Raw genomic sequence first — 19,267 nt, forward strand, 5'->3', positions numbered from 1 at the left:
TAAGACAAGGTGCCAAAGGCCAAATCTTATTGTGGATGCCCTTCTGATCATTAGTGACACGGGCTAGGACTTGAAAAAAAGTGACACCTAGAGATTGTCAAAAGCAGAGCTGTGAGAATTGTAAGCCTTCATTATGATTTAAGATGGGCTTCCCAGGTGATGCTAGAGATAAGGAATCCACCTGCAAATGCAGGAGACCTGATTCTATCCCTGGATCAGAAAGATACCCTAGAAACGACAGCCCACTCCAGTATTCTTGCTTGGTAAATTCTCATGGACAGAGGAGCCTGGCTAGCTGCATACAGTCCATGGGGTTGTGAAGAGTTAGGCGTGACTGAGCAACTGAACATACACAATTTAAGATAATAAACTAATGACGTAAGATAATAAACTAATCTTCAAATCTAAATAAAGATATACTAGACACATTAATTATAAAAAGGTTCTCAATGTACTGTGAAAGTATATATACAGCACATAAAAATAATCCCACCTTAAATTTACCATAAAACTAATACATTTGCTATGATAAATATTAATTAAGCATCCAAATAATAATCTTCCTCATCTCTTTACATTTAGAAGTGACTTTGGAGCGTGGTTTAGATTCCTCCGACACCTTAAAAGCATTTATCAAATGTCAGTGCCCTTCAGCTAAAGACCACCAGGAACACACTTGCAGTGGAATGAGCTGGGATTAGTATTCACTGCACTGAGGGGGGAAATGCACACTAGGAGCCATGGGGCATCTCAGTAGGAAGGTATTAAAAAGGATGGGATTAGTATGGGATTTGGGCTTAGGTTGGGTGATTCAGGGAGGGTTTAAAGAACTAGGGCTTTGCTCTAGACTGGATACTGGCAGGAAGTGGAAATAATTCTATCATTGGGCATCTTAATAAATTTTATCCAAAGGGAGAAAAGATTAGATTGAGCTAATTTCGGGGAAATTGGTTAAGAAGCAGCAGCCTCTCATATTAGGGTAGGGAATTTGGGTCATTTTTGTGGTTTGGACAGTGTTCCTGTTTGGTCTGTGTTCTGTTGTCTTGCTCCTTTGTGGTATCAGAGTAGCCTTGTCTGATATTGATGTTCTGTGCAGTTGTTTATCTTCAGCAGGAGAACACCAACCCCTAGCCAGGATTGCCAGCAGATCAGCTCAGAGCAGCACTGGGGCCAAGCTGATCTAAGTACCAGGTTGTGGATGCCGGGGCAGTTTCTCTTCTTCTCAGAAGGAAGTGTTCACTGTCTTTGCCTGGATAAACCCTGCTGATCCTTCAGATCTCAAGATCTCAGCTCAAACCTCATTTCCTAACGATAGTCTTTCCTCATCCATCCCTCCCCTCTGCCAACTGTGTCCTCAACGAAATAAATAGGTCAGGCCTTCCTGCTACACAGTTATTAACAACTTCAGCTTCTTTGTGACACTCATCACAATTGTCATTGCTTAATTGTGCCACAAGTTATCCAGTGCCTGTCTCACCAGCTCACCTGTGGATCCCTGGGAGAGCAGCGACTGTGCGTGTCTGGTCCATCTCAGTAGATGCTCATAATTAGTATTTGATGAGTGAACACTGAATGAAGCAGTGAAGCTTGTTGTGTATGCGTGGATTGTACCTCACTCATGTCTGTATTCTAAGACCTGTAATAGTGCTTGGTGCATAGTAGGTGTCCAGTAAATATCAGTTTTATGTGTCAACTTGACTGGGCCATGGGATGCCTAGATTGCTGGTTAAATATTATTTCCAATTGTGTCTATGGGGATGCTTCTGAAAGAGATTAGCTTTCAAATTGGAGAACTGAGTAAAGAAAATGGCCCAATGTGGTGCAGCTTCATCCAATTCATTGAGGACTTGAATAGAATATGAAGGTGGATGAAGGTTGAATTGACTCCGACTATTTGAACTGAGACATTGACCTTCTCCTGCCGTTGGTGCTCCTAGTTCTAAGGCCTTTGGACCTGAACTGGAATCTGTACCATCAGCTACCTGGCTCCAGGGCCTTTGATCTACACCACTGGCTTTCCTGGGTTTTTAGCTTGCAGATGGCAGACTTCTCAGCCTCCCATAATTGTGTGAACCAATACCCATAATAAATATCATATGATATCTATCTACCTATCTATCTTTCTCTCTCCTTTTGGTTCTTTCTTTGTTAAAGCTATTTCTTTTCAAATTTATTTTTAATTGGAGGATAATTGTTTTACCATGTTTTAGTGGTTTCTGCCATACATCATGGAGAAGGCAATGGCACCCCACTCCAGTACTCTTGCCTGGAAACTCCCATGGATGGAGGAGCCTGGTAGGCTGCAGTCCATGGGGTCGCAAAGAGTCAGACATGACTGAGCGACTTCACTTTCACTTTTCACTTTCATGCATTGGAGAAGGAAATGGCAACCCCCTCCAGTGTTCCTGCCTAGAAAATCCCAGGGATGGGGGGAGCCTGGTGGGCTGCCGTTGATGGGGTCGCACAGAGTCGGACATGACTGAAGTGACTTAGCAGCAGCAGCAGCCATACTTCAACATGGATCAGCCATAGGCCTATACGTGTCCCCTCCCTCTTAAATCTCCTTCCCACCTCCCATCCCATCCCACCTTATAGGTTCTTTTTGTCTGGAGAAACCTGACCGACACATGCATTAACAACCCAATTCTTTTCTTTTAATTTTATTCTGTCCAAAGAAATAATTCCAATGGCTTCAGAGTTATCTCAGATAATTGAGTATTATGTTCAATGCAGATATAATTGGTGGCCCAGGTATGTAGAATGATCAGTCAAAAACCATTTTGAAAAATATTTGACTAGAATTTTCTCCTCTTTCCCTCACATACCATTTAAAAAAAAATCTATCAGAAGCTCTGTTCAGTCTCAGATCAAATAAAGGCCCTCAAGAAACCAGTGATGGCTATCAGAGCTCTGCACACTTCATTGGAAAGCCATAAACACAATTACTAGATCATTAAGGACAGTAAAACAGAAGCTTTGAAGCAACATGCACAGCATTGCCTAGTTGGGCATGAATGGTGTCCTGCATTTGCCAGGGCCTCCCTGTTGGAAACCACCTAGGAAATGACGAAGGATTGGGAACTGAAGGGTCTCTGTGGCAGGTGCAAGGATTTAGGTCTGCCAAAGAAGACCTAGGTTCTACTCACAATTTTGGTGCATCTTGGGTGGTACCTTAACCAGACTCTGAGCCTCAGTGTCCCCACTGTTAAATAAGGTATTGGGGATTGATTGCATTAATGCCCTGATTTTTTACCTCTTGTCTTAGTTTGCTAAGACTGCTTTAACACAGTAACACAGACCGGGTGGCTTAAACAACAGACATTTATAATCTTACATCTAGAGGCCAGAAGTCCACGATCAAGGTGTTGGAAGAGTCGGTTCCTTCTGAGGGCTGTGAGGGGCTTCCCCAGTGGTGCAGCAGGTAAAGAATACCTCTGCAATGCAGGAGACACAGGAGATGTGGGTTCGGTCCCTGGGTTGGGAAGCTCCCCTGGAGGAGGAAATGGCAACCCATTACAGTATTTTTTCTTTAATTTGTTTTTATTTATTTTAATTGAAGCATAATTGCTTTATAATATTGTGTTCATTTCTGCCATGCATTAACATGAATATAGGTATGAACATGGGTATACATATGAACATAGGTATACATATGTCCCCTCCTTCTTGAACCTCCCTCCCACCTCATCCCACCCCTCCCTCTAGGTTCCCACAGAGCCCCGGTTTGAGTTCCCTGAGTCATACAGCAAGTTCACCCCAGTATTCTTGCCTGGAAAATTCCATGGATGGAGGAGCCTGCTGGGCTGCAGTCCAAAGGGTCCAGAGAGTCGGACATGACTGAGCGACTGAGCATGTACCCACGAGGGCTGTGAGGAAGCATCTGTTCCAGGCCTCTCTTCCTGGCTTCTAGATGGCATTTTCCAGATTGCTTTCCCTGTGTGTTTGTCTGTGTTTAAGTTTCTCTTTCTCTCTCTCTTTTCTTTTTTGGCTTCACTGAGTCTTCATTGTGGCCTGTAGGCTTGGTTGCTCCACAGAATGTGGGAATCTTAGTTCTCTGACCAGGAATTGGACCTGCATCCCCTGCATTGGAAGGCAGAGTCTTAACTGCTGGGCACCCAGGGAAGTCCCTAAATTTCTCTTTCTTATAGGGACATTAGTCATATGGGAGTAGGGCCTATCATAAAACATTAGCTCTGTAAAGATCCTATCTCCAAATAACGTCATATTCTGGGAGGACTGAATAGCGCATTCTGAAGTTAGTACTTTGATAAATGAACTTTAAGGATATATAGTTCAAGTGATAACACCCTTTCTGTACCCACAACCTTTGCAGTTCCTTTATGAAAAAGTTAGAGTGGGTTTCCCATCTTTTATTTATTTATTAAAAAAAATTTTTTTTTAATACACTGCATGGCATATGGGATCTTAGTTCCCTGACCAGGGATCCAACCCGTGTCCCCTACATTGGAAGCATGGAGACTTAACCACTACACCACCAGGGAAGCCCTCCCCTCCCATCTTTTAAATGATCTGTTCTGGCCTCGTGATTTGCTTTGGCCAAAGGAGTGTTAGAGGCGATGCAAGTAAAAGTCTGCAAAAGTGTTTGTACTATTGCTATTCGAAAATTTCCAGGCAAGCCTGCTAGAGAAGGAGAGGCCCATGTTTTCCCAGGCATCCCAGCAGAGGCTATCCTAAATCAACCAACATCGAATATGTCAGTGAGTCCATCCAAAATCAGCAGATCTGTGAAGATAACTTGCAGTTACCCATAGGCTCGTCAGGGAGGCAGCAAAATCAGATGAACCTTGCCTGGGATGGCTGAACCCCACATGTTTATTGCTAAATGTTCTAGGGGTTTTGTGCTTGCTTGTTACTCAGCATCACTGGGGAAATATATAACTGATACTGGGTTAGAAATATTCATTCCCTGAGTTGTGAGGACCTGTGTGAAAGCACATAAATGTTAAATAAATGGTGGCCGTGGCATCACAGTTCAGTTCAGTCTCTCAGTCGTGTCCGACTCTTTGCGACTGCATGAACCACAGCACGCCAGGCCTCCCTGTCTATCACCAACTCCCAGAGTCCACCCAAACCCATGTCCATTGAATCAGTGATGCCATTCAACCATCTCATCCTCTGTCATCCCCTTCTCCTCCTGCCCTCAATCTTTCCCAGCATCAAGGTCTTTTCAAATGAGTCAGCTCTTTTCATCAGGTGGCCAAAATGTTGGAGTTTCAGCTTCAACATTAGTCCCTCCAGTTAACACCCAGGACTGATCTCCGTTTTTTTTTTTTTTTTTTTTCTGATCTCCTTTAGGATGGACTGGTCGGATCTCCTTGCAGTCCAAGGGACTCTCAAGAGTCTTCTCCAACACCATAGTTCAAAAACATCAATTCTTCAGCACTCAGCTTTCTTTATAGTCCAACTCTCACATGCATACATGACCCCTGGAAAAACCATAGTCTTGACTAGATGGACCTTTATTGGCAAAGTAATGTTTCTGCTTTTTAATATGCTGTCTAGATTGGTCATAACTTTCCTTCCAAGGAGTAAGCATCTTTTAATTTGATGGCTGCAATCACCATCTGCAGTGATTTTAGAGCCCCCAAAAATAAAGTCTGACACTGTTTCCCCATCTATTTCCCATGAAGTGATGGGACCGGATGCCATGATCTTCGTTTTCTGAATGTTGAGCTTTAAGCCAACTTTTTCACTCTCCACTTTCACTTTCATCAAGAGGCTTTTTAGTTCCTCTTCACTTTCTGCCATAAGGGTGGTGTCATCTGCATATCTGAGGTTACTGATATTTCTCCTGGCAATTTTGATTCCAGCTTGTGCTTCCTCCAGCCCAGCATTTCTTATGATGTACTCTGCATATAAGTTAAATAAGCAGGGTAACAATACACAGCCTTGACATACTGCTTTTCCTATTTGGAACCAGTCTGTTGTTCCATGTCCAGTTCTTCCATGTCCAGTTCTAACTGTTGCTTCTTGACCTGCATATCGATTTCTCAAGAGGCAGGTCAGGTGGTCTGGTATTCCCATCTCTTTCAGAATTTTCCACAGTTTATTGTGATCCACACAGTCAAAGGCTTTGTCATCACAGTGTTTTATAAATGCTTGAATACTGTGTAGAAGTAAAGAGTCATCAATATACAATGACATGCTGTGTAATAATAATGATAAGAGAGTTGGCACGAATAAAACTAATGAATTGGGCCCTGGTTATAATCTATGAATATGAGCCTACATTCATGCACATAAACCATTCATGATATGATACAATGTCTGCATTGTGTGGATTCTTAGAGACCACCTGTGAGAAAAATGATGCTCAGAGAATCAAATCGACTCACTGCAGGTCACATAGGTAGTAAGTGGCAGAGCTTCACCAGAACTGGAGATATTTATGATTGGTCTAACACAGGAAAGCATGGTATTTGCATTATCTCTTCCTGAGGAAGCTGTTGACTTTAAAAAATGAATAGAGTTGATCATTCATCTCTGGAAATCTTCTATCTTTGTGTGAGGTTTGAAATGGGGACAAAAGGGGAGATTAGGCATCCATCCATTCATCATTTCATTCAGTTATCCACTCATTCAACAAATAATGACCAGACTTCCCTGGTGGCGTAGTGGATAAGAATCAGCCTGCCAGTGCAGAGGACACGGGTTTGATCCCTGGTCCAGGAAGATCCCACATGCCGAGGAACAGCTTAACTCATGTGCCACAACCACTGAGCCTGGGCTCTAAGGCCCAAGAGCTGCAACTGCTGAAGCCCATACACCCTAGAGTGTGCTCCTCAACAAGAGAAGCCACCACAATGAGAAGTCTGTGTACCACAAGGAAGAGTAGCCCCTGGTTGCCACAACTGGAGAAAGCCCACACAAAGCAGTGAAGATGCAGCATAGCCAAAAATAAATAAGTAAAATTTAAAAAAAATAAAATAATGACCGAGGTCATGCTTTGCTTCAGGACTGTACTAAAAAATCAAATAATGACCGAGGCCATGCTTTGCTTCAGGACTGTACTAGGCATTCTGCTTCTGTCTGTGTTCCTTCGTCCTGTTGTCTCATCCTTCTCACCAATGCCTCCTCCTTCCTTCGTTCTCCTTTGTGAATGTTGACAAGTATGAGTTCAAAACAAAACACTACTTACTTGTTAGGGCAAGTCTGCGTAAGATTGATGCTGATGGTTTTAGTTCATTTAGACTGTTAACTGCTGTGAGCACAACTTGACACACCTCAGTTTTGTTCTGCATTTTTGAAAGACCATACGGTCTAGTGGCTGAGAGCATGCCCATAAACATAAATACTCCACTGCAGCTCCCCAGATGCCCAAATAGGATGCTGAAAATTACATGCTTCCAAAGTTCACAGTTACTTCCAACCCATGTCCACCCACTCATCTCTTCTTTTTACCACTTTTTATCATCCACCACGGGTCAGGCTCCGTGTGACTGCACCAAAGCTATACGTGGACACCGGTTGTGCAGTAGCGCACAATTATAAGGAGCTTATCAAATGCCGACATTGTTCTATGTGCTTTACATATGTTAACTCGTTAGTCTTCACAACAATCCAGTGAAGTATGTACTAATATTCCCCCTTACACAGATGAGGAAACTAAGGCACGGGGGTGTTTTTAAAAGGTCACGTGGATGCCTGAATGGTAAGTGAGAGAGCTGGGATTTGCACTCTGGCATCTGGATCCAGAGGCTGTCTTTGATTCTGCCTCTCTAACCTCTCCTGATGTTACTACTGAAGACCATATCCTTCTTTGGACCACTGTTGGGTGCTTCTGTCCTGCCACCACTCTTGAGTGTACTAAGCGGTGACACTGATGTGGTTATAAGGGAAGTGCTTTCTTTGTTCCATATCTATCTATCTATCTGCTTATATGCATAGGCATATTTGGCCACGCTGCTCAGCTTGCAAGATCTTAGTTCCCTAAGCAGGGATTGAACATAGGCCCACAGCAGTGAAAGCATGGAGTTCTAACCATTCGACCATCAGGGAAGTCTGGTAAGTGCTTTTTTTTTCCCCAGAGTAAAACCACTAATTACATATCCTAGCATAGAATTTGAATCTGGATCCCTTCCACACATGGACTCACCTGTCAATCCCACAACCTTTCTAGTCTTACCTTTCTTCTGAAACTGACCCTCAGCAGGACATCAGTGAGTGTCCATCTTCAGACTAAAAGACAGCAGGGAGAGGAGGAGGAATGACCTCCAAAGACATCTCAGTTGAGCCCCAGTTTCCTCATCTGCAAAATGGGAATAAGTTAGTTGAATAATGTAACCTGTCAGTTCAGTTCAGTTCAGTTCAGTCGCTCAGTTATGTCCAACTCTTTGCGACCCCATGGACTGCAGCATGCCAGGCTTCCCTGTCCATTGCTGACTCCCGGAGTTTACTCAAACTCATGTCCATTGAATTGGTGATGCCATCCAACCATCTCATCCTCTGTCATCCCTTTCTCCTCCTTCCTTCAATCTTTCCCAGCATCAGGGTCTTTTCAAATGAGTCAGTTCTTCACATCAGGTGGCCGAAGTATTGGAGTTTCAGCTTCAGCATCAGTCCTTCCAATGAATATTCAAGACTGATTCCCTATAGGATAGACTGGTTAGATCTCCTTACAGTCCAAAGGACCCTCAAGAGTCTTCTCCAACACCATAGTTCAAAAGCATCAATTCTTGGGCACTAAGCTTTCTTTATAGTTCAACATTCATACATGACTACTGGAAAAACCATAGCTTTAACTAGATGGACATTTTTTGGGAAAGTAATGCCTCTGCTTTTTAATATGTTGTCTAGGTTGTTCATTACTTTTCTTCCAAGGAGCAAGCATCTTTTAATTTCATGGCTGCAGTCAACATCTACGGTGTTTTTTGAGTCCAAGAAAATAACATGTATGCTGACTTTTACTGAGTGCTTCGTGTGTGTGAGGTTTGTGGTAAATGCTTTGCCATTTGCATGCTCTCATTTAATTCTTAAAGCAACATTATGAGTAAGGCAGACTCAGAGTAGTCCTGTAACTTGTCCAAAGTCACACAGTAGGTAGGAGGTAGTAGGTCGGCAGCAGAGCCTGGATTCAGAATCAAGCTGTAGAACATCAAATATTTCACTCTAATGCAACTCCAGCAGTTCTCGCTGAGATAATACTGCCTCTTAGGACTCTTTTCAGAAATTTGTGGGGACAGTTTTGGTGATGATGGTGATGGGAAGTTACAAAATCATGACATTGGGTGATTTGCTTTAGGGGACAAGGCAAGCTAGACATTTAGCATCGTGTGGGGAAGATCTGTTATGTGTCCTGCTTAACCTTTTAGTGCCCTGCCAGACCTTCGTGTAGGTAAAAAACTCATTTATTATCGTCTGAGCTTGTCTTATATACAGAATATATTTTGTGTAGTTTTAGCAGGTTCTGATTTTTCTAGGAACGAAGCTTACAGTGTGCTTCAAGGGATGGTTTTAGTTTATTTGGCTCAAAATGTTATCTGTTCTGTGTACCATTTCCAAAAAAAATCACATCACCAAGGGCAACATTGTTCAAGGTAATTGAGGGGCCAGCATCACACCCCCGAGTTAGCTTGCATTTTATCTGTTTTATATACACAGTGGCTCTTTGCTTGTGCCATCATCAGGCTACCTATGTCTTCTAGCATTTACATATGAAATGGATTTTTGGAAATTATATACATGTATGCAGGTTATATTATCTCTGAATTTCATTGTGCAATAATGTAAAGAGCACATTACAATATGTTTGTTATAAAAGGGTGGATAGAATGGATCATTGCTCCCACTTCTTCCTTCTTTCCTGTAATGGAATTGCACATCAGCATATTTCGCCATGTGACTTTGTAGTACTTCTCAGTAGAGTGAGTGGAGAGTATTTATGTGCCTCATTGATTTGGGGCTTAGATATGAAATTTTCTTTGGCCAGTGATACCTGGAGAGAAATGGAAATGTGCCAGTTTGAACCTGGTCCGCAAAAGGCATCATCATGGTTTCACTCATCTTCTTGTTCTTTTGACACATGCTTTAAGAAAAATGTGCGTCCACTGCTCTGTGGAGAATGGGGAAACACTTGGAACAGATCTAAACCCCACCTGGAGCCAAGATCATGGTGTCGCAGTGAGCTCAACAGAACAGCCAACTACAAACTCATGAGTATAAAACTAAGGTTTTTCGAGTGGCAACCCGCTCCAGTATTCTTACCTGGAAAATCCCATGGAAGGAGGAGCCTGGTTGGCTACTGTCCATGGGGTTACAAAGAGTCAGACAGACTGAGCGACTTCACTTCTCCTTGTGAGTCACTGAGATTTCGAGATTGTTATGCACCAGAAACTGACTGATACAAAGAGATGTTGAGTCTGATAAGATTGATAAGCAATGTGTTCTACTGTTTTCCTGTATACAAAGCAGTTACCTTAAGTCTTGGGACACATAGGGTGAATGCTTTTCAATAGAATGGCTAAATGATATTCTTTGTTTGTTTGTTTGTTTTTTTAATTTTTAAAAAGTTTATTTATTTATTTTCTTTTTAGCTGCTCTGGTCTTCATTGCTAAATGATATTCTGATACCATATTAAAGGGGATTATGGATACCCAGCTTTCAAATCCTTAGGTTTCGGGCCTTTGCAATCACTGTTGAACTCTCCAACCACCAGGGCAAGTGCTGGTGTTCTGGGAGGGTGTAAATTCACCAAGTGAGCAGGCCGGAAATAATTGATGAGTTCTCTTCTTTAAAAGGTGATCTGGTGCCATGGAAACAACAAGTGTGTTCAGCTTTGTGACTGTGGATTATAATTACCAAGTTATTAACCAGAGCATTATGTGAAAGATTGATGATTCTTGCTCAATGTAATGTGTCCTTTAAATGCTAAATAATAAGTTAAATGCAAGGAATAAATAGGTTCGATGGCTTATTTATGGGGTAATTATGGGATATTTTCAGCCCATAAACTAGGGCATCTGTAGAAACCCAACGCTGTGGAGGAGAAAGAGCCCTGAATTAGAAATAAGGAGACCTGGATTCTCTGTCACCTGCTAGCTAGTGACCTTGAGTGGCTTATGTCTTTGCTCTCTGCCCCAGTTTCTTTGTTTGGAAAATTGTGTGTGTGGGGGGGTGTGTGCATAAAAATACCCATCTCATAGAGAGGTTGTAAGGAATCATTGTCAATGACATAATTATATATGTTTCTGAGCTCTGTGCCTGACACATAATAAGTGGTTACAAATGTTATCTATCATTATATCATCATATTTGAAATATGAGATTTGGCCCTTCTGCTAAGAGTTTTCCTATTTTATGTTTTTAGTCAATAAGAAATTAGTACAGTTTATAATACACCATCATTGAATTCTTCTTGAAAAATCACTCTTCTCTGCTCAAAAAATTATCAGAAAAAAAAATTATCAGAGACTTAAGTAAATTCAGACAAGAATAAAGGAGAAAATATATATCATCCATGTATCCCACCATCTAAATATAACTACTGTTAACATTTTAATGTAGACTCCTAGTCTTTTTTTACCCATGTATAGAATTTCTTTTTTAAATCTGAAATTGGAATCATGCTGTACATGCTGATTTGCCACCTGCTTTTGAGATGTTTCCAATGTCATTAAATGTCCTCCTAAAACACACTTTTTAATGGTTGCCGAATAGTGTGTTCTTGAGGAACATAGTCTAAGTGGAAGAGTTATTCAAGGAAGCCAACTTAGCCCATTCACTTAAATTATACTTTCAGACTTTCTGAAATCTTCATCTCAAATTGGTCTTAAATGGGCTAGGACTCAGCTTTAAGATTCCTCTCCACCCCTTCCTTCCTCCCCAGCTACCCCCAGGTGCTCTGTCAAGTAGCTAATGACTGTGCTAGGCACTTATTCAGTAGGGGAGCTCTCAATCTAAAGCGTCTCCGTGGCGAGCCATTTTGTAAAAGGAAAGATTTGTCATTCAAATAATCGCCCTCTCATTTCTCTACTCAGGTAAATTTCTTTCCCTTTTTTTTTTTTTGAGTTCTCTTTTAAAGTAAGGTCCATCTACAGGTAACACTTCTCTACTAGTCTTCTTAAATTACCTTCAGTTCAGTTCAGTTCAGTTGCTCATTCGTGTCTGACTCTGTGACCCCATAGACTGCAGTACGCCAGGCTTCCCTGTCCATCATCAACTCCCAGAGCTTGCTCAAACTCATGTCCTCAAGTGGGTGATGGCATCCAACCATCTCATCCTCTGTAGTCCCCTTCTCCTCCTGCCTTCAGTCTTTCCCAGCATCAGGGTCTTTTCCAGTGAGTCAATTCTTTGCATCAGGTAGCCAAAGTATTGGAGTTTCAGTTTCAGCATCAATCCTTCCAATGAATGTTAAGGACTGATTCCCTTTAGGATGGACTGGTTGGATCTCCTTGCAGTCTAAGGGACTCTCAAGAGTCTTCTCCAACACCACAGTTCAAAAGCATCAATTCTTCAGTGCTCAGCTTTCTTTATAGTCCAACTCTCACATCCATACATGACTACTGGAAAAACCATAGCTTTGGCTGAATGGACCTTTGTTGGTAAAGTAATGTCTTTGCTTTTTAATATGATGTCTAGGTTGGTCATAGCTTTTCTTCCAAGGAGCAAGCATCTTTTAATTTCATCTTTGCTGCTAACCAGCACTTTTTTCTCTGAATAACCAGAAGAAATAGTTTTTTTCTGTCCCCTGTACCTCCCACAATCCTTTCGCGTGGTTTATTGTCACCTACTGGTAGTATTTGAGTTGATTTTCAGTGGTAAGTACATAAACATTAAAAAAATTAATTGTTAGGTACTTACTTTAATGGGCTTCCCAGGTGGCACAGTGGTAAAGAATCCACCTGCCAGTGCAAGAGACACAAGAGATGTGGATTCAATCCCTGGGTCAGGAAGATCCTGTGGAGGAGGAAATGGCAACTCACTTTAGTATTCTTGCCTGGAAAATTCCACGGACAGAGGAGCCTGCAGGGCTACAGTCCATGGGGCTGCAAACAGACAGACAAAACTGAGCAACTGAGCACACTTACTGTAATGTAAATTAGAAATATTGTGACATGATATGTAGTATGTATATAATGTGTGATATATGATATATATTTATCATATATGTGATGTGTAATTATATATATGTTATATAATATATTGTGTCTGTATCTCATGAATCAACCTTAAGATATCATATTATTGCTTAAGGTGCAGCAAAATTTATTTAAGCATGAAATTCATTTATATGAAAATATTATAACATGGCAAAAAGTCAGAGATGGTATGTGAATTTTGGTAAATTTGGTGATTGCCATTTTGACGACTACCATTTAGTAGTTGACATTTATTCATTTATTTGATTGCACTGAGTCTTAGTTGTGGCACATGGAATCTTCATTGCCACATACAGGATCTTTAGCTGCAGTATGCAAACACTTAGTTGAGGTAAGTGGGATCTAGTTCCCTGACCAGAGATTGAACCTGACCCTCCTGCATTGGGAGTGTGAAGTCTTAGCCACCTGACCACCAGGGAAGTCCCGAAGGAATTTAATATTGAATGTGCTCATTGGATTGGGTCTGGGTTGTATATTCTGACCCCGGGCTAAGGATGAAGCCCCACCTGTGACACAGTGGATGAGAATACATGGAGGTATTCCCCAGAGAAAACTGAGGATTCTCTGCTAGGAGGAAAGTGAATGGATGCAGGTTGGCATAAACTATAGATGTCCAACCTAGGGATGTGACTCTGAATATTAGAGTGGAAGATTCAAAGATGTGTAGAAAAGAGGAGAACTAGGTAGGAAAGGAGAGAAGTGGGTTTTGTACATTTGGAAGATGGCCACAAGAGATGATGGTGAAGCGTTGCCTGGATGATGGTTCTGGTCCTAAGCAGAAGCAAAGCTTAGGTCCCTACTTGGTCCCTTTTCCTTTAAGGCTCCTGAGGTGGTCAGATCTCAGGTGGTCAGGTTAAGTGCAAACAACAGTTCAGATTTAGGGGAGTGGGAGGAAGCTGGTATTCTGTTTCATTTCTGGAGATCTTTTTTTAAATCCCTTTAAAAGGGACATATATTGCTCTTTTCTAGTTACAGACATAAAACATATTCATAAAAAGGAAATACAGAAGACACTTGGTAGGTACACAATAATTATGAGGTGATGAAAGGAATATGAATAAAAATCATCCATAATTTTGTAACTCAGAGGGAATGTCTTTAACATTTTGGCCTGACCTTCTTCTATGCATGTGGATATATTGGTTGTATATAATGCATATGCATACACATATAATTTAAAGAAGATTTTGGACCTTACACACAATAATCTTTAAAATTAGTTTTTTCCCCTCTTTAGGAATGTATCACAGACAGTTTCTATTTATTAAATGGCTTTGGAAAATATGAGTTTTAATGACTCCATAGTGTTCCAGTGTATGTATGGAGTGTAGTTATTTTAACCAGTGCCCTGTTGTTGGTAGTTTGAAAATTTCCCATATTATAAATAATGAGGCAAACATCCATATGCACAAGCAGTCCTCTATTAATTTGTCTCAAGCACAGTTTTAAAATTGGTAATACATATTACCAATTTGCTTTGAGAGCTTTTGTTTAAAAAAATATTTAGAATATTCTAAAGTTAGGAAAGGGTATTAAGGTAAATAGTGAAAAAACTTAACTACTTTCCATTCAACTCCCTAAAGGTACTTGCTGTTGATAATCTTAATATATTCTTGTAGACCTTTTTCTGTGTGCACTCACATCAAGCATACACCAAGGTTTACTAATTTCTTTTCCAACCTTCCATATCCACTTTGTGTCTCCATGGAGTAGCCTATTCTGGCGATTCATATAAATGAAATAATACACTGTGTGGTCTTTTGCTGGCTTCTTTCTCTTGGTATAATATTTTGAGGTTCATCTATGTTATAGCCTATATCAGTACTGTATATATTTTTATGACTGAATTATATTCCATTACATGCTTCTATCACATTTGTTTATATACTCATTAATGGACACTTGGTTTGGTCCCACATTTTGGCTATTATACATAATGCTGCTATGATTATTCATGTACAAGTGGATATACTTAAGGACTGTCGAGTCCCATTGGAAGCAAGACTTCTTTGATGTGGATGTTGGACAAGATGCAACTCTGGACCACTCAGTGTTCCAGGGTGTTCAGTTCAGTTCAGTTCAGTCGCTTAGTTGTGTCTGAATCTTTGGAACCCCATGGACTACACCACACCAGGCTTCCATGTCCATCACCAACTCCAAGAGCTTACTCAAACTCATGTCCATCAAGTGGGTGATGCCATCCAACCATCTCATCCTCTGTTGTCCCCTTCTCCTCTTGCCTTCAATCTTTCCCAGCATCAGGGCCTTTTCAAATGAGTCCGTTCTTTGGCATTAGGTGGCCAAAGTATTGGAGTTTCAGTTTTAGCATCAGTCCTTCCATTGAATATTCAGGACAGATTTCCTTTAGGGTGGTCTGGTTTGACCTCCTTGCAGTCCAACAGACTCTCAAGAGTCTTCTCCAACACCACAGTTCAAAAGCATCAATTCTTCAGTGCTCAGCTTTCTTTATAGTCCAATTCTCACATCCATACATGACTACTGGAAAAACCATAGCTTTGACTAGACAGACTTTGTTGGTAAAATAATGTCTCTTCTTTCTAATATGCTATCTAGGTTGGTCATAGCTTTTCTTCCAAGGAGCAAGCGTCTTTTAATTGCATAGCTGCAGTCACCATCTGCAGTGATTTTGGAGCCCAAGAAAATAAATTCTGTCACTGTTTCCACTGTTTCCCCATCTATTTCCCATGAAGTGATGGGACCACATGCCATGATCTTAGTTTTCTGAATGTTGAGTTTTAAGCCAACTCTTTCATTCTCCTCTTTCACTTTCATCAAGAGGCTCTTTAATTCCTCTTCACTTTCTGCCATTAAGGGTGGTATCATCTGCGTATCTGTGGTTATTGATATTTCTTCTGGCAGTGTTGATTCCAGCTTGTACTTCATCCAGCCCAGCATTTCGCATGATGCATATAAGTTATATAAGCAGGGTGACAATATACAGCCTTGACGTACTCCTTTCCCAATTTGGAAGCTTTCTGTTGTTCCATGTCTGGTTCTAACTGTTGCTTCTTGATCTGCATACAGATTTCTCAGGAGGAAGTTTAGGTGGTCTGGTATTCCCACCTCTTTAAGAATTTTCCAAAGTTTGTTGTGATACACATAGTCAAAGGCTTTGGCGTAGTCAATAAACCAGAAGTAGATGTTTTTCTGGAACTCTCTTGCTTTTTCTATGATCCAGTGGATGTTGGCAATTTGATCTCTGGTTCTTCTGCCTTTTCTAAATCCAGCTTGAATATCTGGAAGTTCTCACTTCACGTACTGTTGAAGCTTGGCTTGGAGAATTTTGAGCATTACTTTGCTAGTATGTGAGATGAGTGCAATTGTGCATTCTTTGGGTGTCAGGGGCTGAATTATGTCTCCTCCCAAGTCTATATGTTGCAATTCTAACCCCCAGTACCTCAGAATGTTACTGTACTTGAGATAGCATCTTATAGAGATAATTGAGGTTAAATCACTGCAGATGGTGACTGCAGCCATGAAATTAAAAGACGCTTGCTCCTTGGAAGGAAAGTTAAGACCAACCTAGACAGCATATTAAAAAGCAGAGACATTACTTTGCCAACAAAGGTCCCTCTAGTCAAGGCTATGGTTTTTCCAGTAGTCATGTATGGCTGTGAGAGTTAGACTATAAAGAAAGCTGAGCGCAGAGGAATTGATGCTTTTGAACTGTGGTGTTGGAGAAGACTCTTGAGAGTCCCTTGGATTGCAAGGAGATCCGACCAGTCCATCCTAAAGGAGATCAGTCCTGGGTATTCACTGGAAGGGCTGATACTGAAGCTGAAACTCCAATACTTTGGCCACCTCATGAGAAGAGGTCACTCATTTGAAAACACCATGATGCTGGGAAAGATTGATGGCAGGAGGAGAAGGGGACGACAGAGAATGAGATGGCTGGATGGCATCACCGACGCAGTGGATATGAGTTTGAGTAAGCTCCAGGAGTTGGTGATGGACAGGGAGGCCTGGCGTGCTGCGGTTCATGGGGTCGCAAAGAGTCAGACATGACTGAGCAACTGAACTGAACTGAACTGAGGTTAAATTAGGTCATTAAGGTAGACTCTCATCCATTGTAACTGATGTCTCTCCATTTTTAAGAAGAGAATAGGACACAGATGGGCTTCCCATATAGCACAGTGGTAAAGAATCCATCTGCCAATGCAGGAGATGCAGGAAATGTGGGTTTGATTCCTGGGTTGGGAAGATCCCCTGGAGCAGGAAATGACAACCCATTCCAGTATTCTTGCCTGGAAACTTCCATGGACAGAGGAGCCTGGTGGGGGCAAAGAGTCGGACATGACTGATGACTGAACACGCATGCACAGGACACAGATAGTATAGAGAGAAGACCTTGAATTTGCACTTCCAGCCTCTAGAACTGTGAGAAAACGTTCTGTTGGTTAAGACACCCAGTACGGGCTTCCCTAGTAGCTCAACTGGTAAAGAATCTGCCTACAGTGCAGGAAACCCCGGTTCAATTCCTGGGTTGAGAAGATCTGCTGGAGAAGGGATAGGCTACCCACTCCACTATTCTTGGGCTTGCCTGGTGGCTCAGCTGGTAAATAACCCGCCTGCAATGCAGGAGATCTGTGTTCAGTCCCTGGGTTGGGAAGGTCCCATGGAGAAGGGAACAGCTACCCAGTCCAGTATTCTGGCATGGAGAATTCCAGACCATGTCGGAAAGAGTTGGACCTGACTGAGCAACTTTCACTTTCAATCCACCTAGTCTATGGTACTTTGTAATAGCAGCCCCAGCAAACTAATACACTGGATAATGAATAATCGACAGCCTAGGAGAAGTTGTCATAGGGACATATTAACTCCTGCTGGTCCAGGCTGTGGAATTCTTCAGTATTATTTAAAATGAGATCATCAGGTCACAAGAAGGTAACGCTTATCATGAAAGAGTGTAGTGCTTGTGGGGGAATTTCAAGGAAAGATTGGGAAGATACTATTTTGAGATGGGGCTTTCCTTTAAACTATCTTAATATATTTCACATACTCTACCCCTGAATTTGGCAGTGAATGTGTGTGTGTTTTTTCGAGACACTGGGAAAGGGGGACTTCCCTGGTGGTCCAGTGGCAAAGATTCTGAGCTCCCAGTGCAGGGGACCTGGGTTCAATCCCTGGTCAGGAAACTAGATCCCACATGCTGCAGCTAAGAGTTTGCATGTGGAAACTAAAAGACTCTGCATAGTGCAACTGTTAGATCCTGAAGATCAAAGACCTGCATGTGACAACTAAGACCCGGTGCAGCCAAATTAAACACACACACATTCACACGTGGAAAAGGTGGTAAGAAGGGGCTGAAGAGAAGAACAGATTTCTGTCTACGTGTTGCCTTTAATAAGGGAGAATGACCCAACCAAGAATTTTTAATGACTGGATATCTGTTTGAACTTGATTGGACAGGATTCATCTTTCAAAGCCATTCTGAGTTGGCTTTAATACTCTCTGTGAAATAGCAACAGCATCAGCAGGAGCTTCTGCAGGTCAGGCCAACTCTGTCTCCCTGACAGTAAGATCATCCTATCTGGACCCAGGTACTGCTTAACCAAGTTAGCTACAGAATAATTTAATGCCTCAGCTCTCTGGATTTGGAAATCACCTGAAGGAATGACAGCTTAAGGGCTGATTTATGCCTTATTTGTCTTGGATGTGTAAAGGGAAGAATAACTGAGCGCATGAGTCTTGGGCAAAATTGGTATGAAGGGATGTTGGAGAGGATTGTTATATTCCCTGAGTATTTTGATAAACATTCTGGTTCCTTTCGGTAAAAATTTTATTCTAGGTATAAAATCCTTCATGCAAGGGCAATTAGGACATTTTGAAGATCTATCCACTCACCTGTAATCAATCTGTCCATGTATCCATCCACCCATCCATCAGTTAAGCCAACTATCCATTCACTCACCCATCTCTTCACCCACATATTCCATTCATCTATCTACCCATCCATCCATCCATCCATTCACCTGCCTACTCACCCACTTTCTCAATATCACTTCAATCTAGTAACTTCTCTCCACCTCAGTTTTCTTCCCTGCATCCCTGAAATAGCCTTCTCACAGGTCTTCTTGCCTCCAGCCTTCTCATCTTGCCTCTTTTGTCCACATTGCAGCCTGATCCT

The sequence above is a fragment of the Capra hircus genome, chromosome 17 (assembly GCF_001704415.2).
Source record: "Capra hircus breed San Clemente chromosome 17, ASM170441v1, whole genome shotgun sequence".
NCBI classification, from domain to species: domain Eukaryota; kingdom Metazoa; phylum Chordata; class Mammalia; order Artiodactyla; family Bovidae; genus Capra; species Capra hircus.